This window comes from Mus caroli, chromosome 12, assembly GCF_900094665.2.
Source record: "Mus caroli chromosome 12, CAROLI_EIJ_v1.1, whole genome shotgun sequence".
Classification (NCBI taxonomy): Eukaryota; Metazoa; Chordata; class Mammalia; order Rodentia; family Muridae; genus Mus; species Mus caroli.
In genome coordinates, this window is record NC_034581.1 from 98138543 (window position 1) to 98144833 (window position 6291).

Below are 6291 nucleotides of genomic sequence, written 5' to 3' on the forward strand. Positions count from 1 at the left end.
CTGAACCTCTAATCCCCTCAAGGATACCCTGAGCTGAAGCTGTATATCTGCAGTGCTGCTAGGCCTGCTGAGGTAGTATGAGGACATTGCCCGATGCTTGAGGTTAGGCCAGCTTTTCCCAGGTGACAAGAAATCCAGGGCCTGAGGGATTGGGTTGGGGAGAATCAGGCCATCCCCAGGACTGGACAGCTTCTAAATCCCCATTGTCTCATAAGGTCTGAGCTGGTCCCTAACCAGCTTCCTGTTCAAGAACAAGCCTTAAGTGCTTTACAACACTTACCTGGAAAATCCTGGCTTCATCAATGCAATGTTGCTGCCTCTTCCCATGGCAGCAAGAGGCTAAAGTATGTGCCCTATATTATATGAGCAAGGCATTCATGTGTATTCCGTGGGAAACCTGTCTGCTCGTGTTTATGCAAATGCTCAGCACATACACTTGGGTTACTGTCTCCCTCAAGCTTGTCCATCTTTCAGGTTGGCCTGAGTGGAAAATTGACAGTAGGTGGGACAGGGGCAGAGAGGCCTATTGAAAGGATAGAAGAGAAGTGACTCACTGTGTCTCTAGTCTAGGTCAACTCCTGCAGAAAGTCTCAAAGTCCAGATAGAGTGTGACATGAACCCATTGGCCTAAAGGGTAAGGCCTGGATGCTTAAATGTGACAAGGTCCAGAGTACCTTATAGTAAGGAATTGTTACATTAGGCTAGGGCTAGAACAGTTTCATCCATTGTGTTTTGGGTCTTGGGTGATAATAAAGCAGAGTCCAATTTTGAGAAGAGAGAGGATTTTTTCATCTTCGAGATAAAATTTCTTGACTATAGAGCCACAAGAGTGGGCTCCATTTTCTTCCCATCACTGCCTTGAATCTAAAATGGTCCAACCCCAGACATTGGCTCTTGTGTGCCTGTCTTTTGGGGCTACCTCATTTGGAGGGCAGATTTATAAGGGTCTCTTACTTGACTTGCTGGCTGCCTGCAGCCGTGGGAGCTGGTGTAGGGATGGAGGCTCATGGGAACTTCTGTATTGCCCATAACTGCATGGAGGGACTGGGATTGAGGTATCAAGTGCTCCTTGAGAAGACCTGTGTGTCCTCTTCACGACAGCGATATTCCTGTGGATGTGTGAAGGTCTCTATTTTATTTTCTGTGTGTGTTTATTTTTGTTTTGTTTTAGACAATCTCTCCACAATGGTAGCTCATGTGGGCCTTTCACTCCTCCATCCTGCCTGAGCCTCCCAGTGTTCCCGAATCTCAAGAGTCAGCCCCAGGCTAGTGCCGATTCACACTGATGGGATAACCTCCCTAAGCAGTTTCTAGGTTAAGATGGCAATCAACTGCTGACAGTTGTGTGTTGGAAACGCCTGTCACTTGTGTATACTCCTAGTGTTGGCTTCTAGGAGAGTCTCTGACACTGGCCACAACAGCTGCTGCACTCAAGGGAAGCCTCTCCTGTCCTCTTGTAGCATGCCACGACTGTCATTGGTCTCTGTCTGCGAGTGGCAGCTTTTCCCCACCTAACCTTAAAAGCCTGTGCTTAAGCTCCACATGTGAACTTACCATCTTTGAGCTGGAAGGGGAGAGCCTCTCAAGGCTGCCCATTGCAGGAACAGCAAGCAGCCTGTATGTGGATGGGCTTGGGACAATGTGTGCTCAGTGCCTTTGGTCACCACACTCTGGAGAGACCATTCCAGGAGGACTAAGATGAGCCTCCCTTTTCTGATGCATAGGTCTTTGTGCCACATGTAGAAATGAGGGCTCAGAGGTGCTTGTAAGAGCTTACCTGGCTCTGTGCTGGCCCTTGGGATGCCAGCTGATGGGAGGAAAGAGCCCCTCAAGCACAGGACACTCCAGGTTGGGGGATACCACACACCCCACCCCTGGCTGTGAGAAGGATTTAAGGAAGGGCAGACAGAAGAAACTCCAGATTTCCTTGTTTGAGTTGACCATTTAAAGTCATGGAGAGGCTGGAGAGATGGCTCAGAAGAACACTGGCTGCTCTTTCAGAGGACGCAGGCTTCCTTCCCAGCACCTGTACAGTGACCCACAATCATTTGTAACTCCAGTTCCAGGGCATCTGACTGTAGTATGACAGTCTTGGTTTTGCCATACATTCTGCCTCTGAATGTTTGGGGTATGATGGTGTGGTTGCCTAGGTAACTTGAAAATGCTTTCCTATGTGTGTATACATCTCAAGCAGGGTGGAAACGTCAACCACGCCCTATTACGTTTTTGTCCTCTTTGCTAGTTTAGCCCCCTCAGCTTGGCACGCACACACATTTGCCATCTGAGGAATCTTTATTCATAATTATCAGTGTCCATACCCCAAACTTCCTCAGGTTGTCAAGATGGAAGAAATGGAGTCAACAGATTACAAGCTATCCAGGAGCTAAATGTCACCTTGCTGGGTGTGGGTGTGGGGAGAGAGCTGCCAGCTTTCATAATGTCTTGTTCCAAATCCAGAAGCAACATTTACAACCGCTGGTCAGTGTCCCCAGGGTCTTTTCTGCTTACTGAGGGGAGCTGGGGGGTTTTGGTGATAGCCTGCTATGTGTTGGTTTGCTGGCTTTCCAAATACATCTTTATGCTTGCCCCAACAACCTGTCCTTGGGTTTTTCAGGTTTTGGATTTCTTTTCTCACCAGTGAAGACATGGACTTGGCTTTGGCAAGTGGGACAGTATGTCTAGCCAGATGGCTCTGTGAGGGCTTTGCCTAACCTAACTCCACCTCCTCCCATGAGGTCCTGTCATAGCCTCCTTTCTCAGTAGGAACTCTGGCACTTCTCCCTTCCCCTCTCTCCAATGGTCAGGGAATGGGTCCCCATGAAGGTAGCTGCAGACACTCCTCTGGAAAGATGTCTTTGCTTCTGTGGAGAACATGAATATCTCCAGGAGGAGGGCCCATGGGTTTAGGAGACTGTCTACTCGGCATCCACTTAGCAAAGATGGATAAGCACAGCTCCAAGACCCCCTCCTAGCTGTTATGTTTTTATGTCCATATGACTCTCTCAGAGCAAGGAGAAGTAATGGGGTTAACTCCTTTTAGCCTTTATACTGTTGCTTATCGAGGAGTCTAAAAGTCCAGGTTAGATCATGGCCCTCCTGTCCCTTGTGCTGTGGTTCCCTTTCCTGGTACAAAAGTTCTGGTTCTTAAGGTCAGCGGGTGTGTTCTAAACAGAAAGGGACTGCCAAGATCTCAAAGCAGGCCCATAAGAGGAAACAGCTGTGAATAGCCTGAGCTGCGCCAGCAGAGTTGGCCACCGCATTTCTCAAAATCCCGTGACTGATGTGGGGGTGAGGGGAACGCTTATCAGCTAATCACTGTTCTTTAGAAGGTCATCCACCACAGACAAAAGGACACCTGCCTAGAAACCGGCCTGACTGTGGCAGACACAGCCTGGGGACTCTATTTTACCCGAGGCAGGAAAAAAATCTGAGAGGAAGAAATCTGCCCTTTAGCTTTCAGGATCTGGCACAGCCATACTCACTGGAGAGAACCCTGTAGAGTCATGAAGGCAGCACCTCAGAATGGATTGCTACAATCGCAGTTCTTCATTCTCTAACTTGTGGGTTTTGGTCTCTATGTGTTGCATTCTTGGGAGCCCCCTGAAATATACTTTATGTCTTTTTCCCTAAAAAAAAAAAAAATTGTCTCAGTCTTCTTAGGAAAATCCTAAAATGAACTTTATCTGGCCACTATTTGGAAGTCTCCCTTGTGCTCTGGAGATCATTGCACATCGATAAGCACAGAGCTAGATCAGGAAGCCGTTACTCCAGGGACCTTCTTGGGGTGTCTGCCCTTGAACTAACTCAAACAGTATAATTGATGCAGGGCAAATAAAGAAAAGTGACAAACTCCGACTGGCCAGAACATTAGGCTCCAGGTCTCTTCTAGGCTTAGCGGTCTCTAACTAGCTTAAGGGGTCCTACAGGGCACACTCCTGAAGGGGTAAAACTCAGTAAATTAGAGAGATTGACTAAAGTAAACTGTTCCTGATAGCATCCATGGTGAAACATACAGTAAAGGACTTAGGTGTTAATATTGTCTAGTCCTAAAAAGACCAGTGCAGATATCTTCTGTTTGTCTGGAGTGCTTTCCAACAGCAAACATTCCCAGCCTAAAAGCAGGCCATCATATGTTAAGTGTGTTTGCTCTAGAGAAGACATTCTTTCAAATCTTTACTTTGGAATTATATAGCAATTAAGAATAATCTGGCCGGGCAGTGGTGGCGCATGCCTGCAATCCCAGCCCTTGGGAGGTAGAGGCAGGCAGATTTGAGTTCAAGGTCAGCCTTGTCTACAGAGTGACACAGAGAAACCCTGTCTCGAAAACAACAAAAAATCTGGGGTGAAGAGATGGCTCAGCAGTTAAGAGCACTAACTGCTCTTCCAGAAGTCCCGAGTTCAATTCCAGCAACCCCATGGTGGCTCACAGCCGTCTGTAATAGAACCTGATACCCTCTACTGGTGTGTTTGAAGACCGCAACATCGTACTCATATATAAAACAAATTGTTTTTAAAAATCTGTTTTGTTTGCATTTTCTATTTGTGACTGAATTTGTAACCCTGGACATGTAATAAAATATCAAACATAAATTCGGTGCCACTTGGATAGTCATCTGTATGTCTTTGTTCTGTGGAACTTGTGTACCTAAAGAAGCACCTGGTTGCTAGTTTAGTTGCGAAACTCCCCCTGACCATTGATATGTTTATAAGAAGATAAAGAGGCATAGAATATGCTCTATGAGGGTGTGGTGAGGTATGGGGGAGAGGGAGTACCTCGGCGGGCCCATGCCAAGGCATCCCTTCCCATGAGGGACCAGCCACACGACAGTATAGCATAGAATGGAGTTTATTCGGGGCATGGGAGGGGAGTTAAGAGAGTAGTAGAGGCAGAGAGAGAGGAAGAAGAGGAGAAGTAGAGGCCTGCCATGACCACGTGGAGAAGGGGAGAAAGGAATGGAGGGAGAGCGGGAGCAAGAGGCAAGAAAGAGAGGAGGGGGCAAGCAGTCCCTTTTATAGTGGGTCAGGCCTACCTGGCTATTGCTAGGTAACTGTGCGATAGAGTTTAGACAGAATGCTAACAACCATAGCACCTGGCTCTAACTCGGTCCTCCGGTTAGTCAACGGGGTCTGCAAGAGAGAGAGAGAGAGAGTGTGAGGATGTAGGGGAAAGAGACTCGAAGAATAGAAACAAGACAGTCTGATCAAGTCTCAAGTCTCGTTTATTGGAAGGCAACTATGGGTATCTAGGCACTCGCTGGGGAGGGCAGCTGGAGACACTTAACCACTGGTCCAGGATGTGTAGGAGAAAACAAGATGCTATCAGGGTGTGTTCAGCTGTGGTGGGATTCTTGCAAAAACATCATGCTAGGAAAACAAGTCTCTCATCGGGGTGGAAAAGTACATAGCCCGAGATGGCTGCAGAGATGACAGCCGCTTTCTGCTAAGAGTCGGCTCCCAACATGGCTCCTCCCTCCCCCTCTGACTCCTTATCTCCTCTCAGGCCAGGGCTGTCCTATCAGCAATTAGTCCCAGGTATTTTACAGCAGGAAGGGACAGAGACACTGGCCTCTTGTGTGCATGGTACTTTATGAAGAGAGCATACTCCCTCCAACTCCCCACTCTGTGACCCAAAAGGTCCCCTGGGAAGGCCCACGGCAAGGATCTCTGTAAAAACCTATGTATCTCCCTGGCTAGGTTGCTGCTCTCTACTCTAGTGAGACAGCCTGGAAGTTTGGGCCCAGTAAACCTTTTCTCTACTCCTGGAATGGTTCTGTTTGGTGGTTTTGCTGCGCTCACTTAAAGAAAAGGTAAGAGGGTCTTTGAGTTTTTTGCTAGCAACACAGTTTTCAACACTTTGAATATTTTAAAATATTGGGAACTGAGAGTGTCCACATATAAAATTCAATGACATGAAGTTTAATGTAGATTCATGATAAGAACAGCATCATAAAGTAATCCTCTTAAACTCACCAACCCAAGGTTAACTGTTTCCCATCTGCCCACTGGCCTGGCGGCAATGGCCCCACCACTTGCTCCTGTTCCTGTCCCCAGCATTAGGTTTCTAATTGTCTCCCACAACAGGGACTTCTCGAGGGGTATTTCACTGGAGTTTGAGAAAACTAGAGAGTCTCTGCTGCTAATTTTTTTTCATCTCCAGAAGGCAGCCAGGTGACTGGGGTTGGTCAAAGCAGCAGAATTCAACTAGAAGGTTTTGTAGTTGAACCTTCCGGAAGGTTCTATAGTTGGTTCTGGGCAGTCCCAGAGGATGACTGTCAAACTTGACAGATAAAA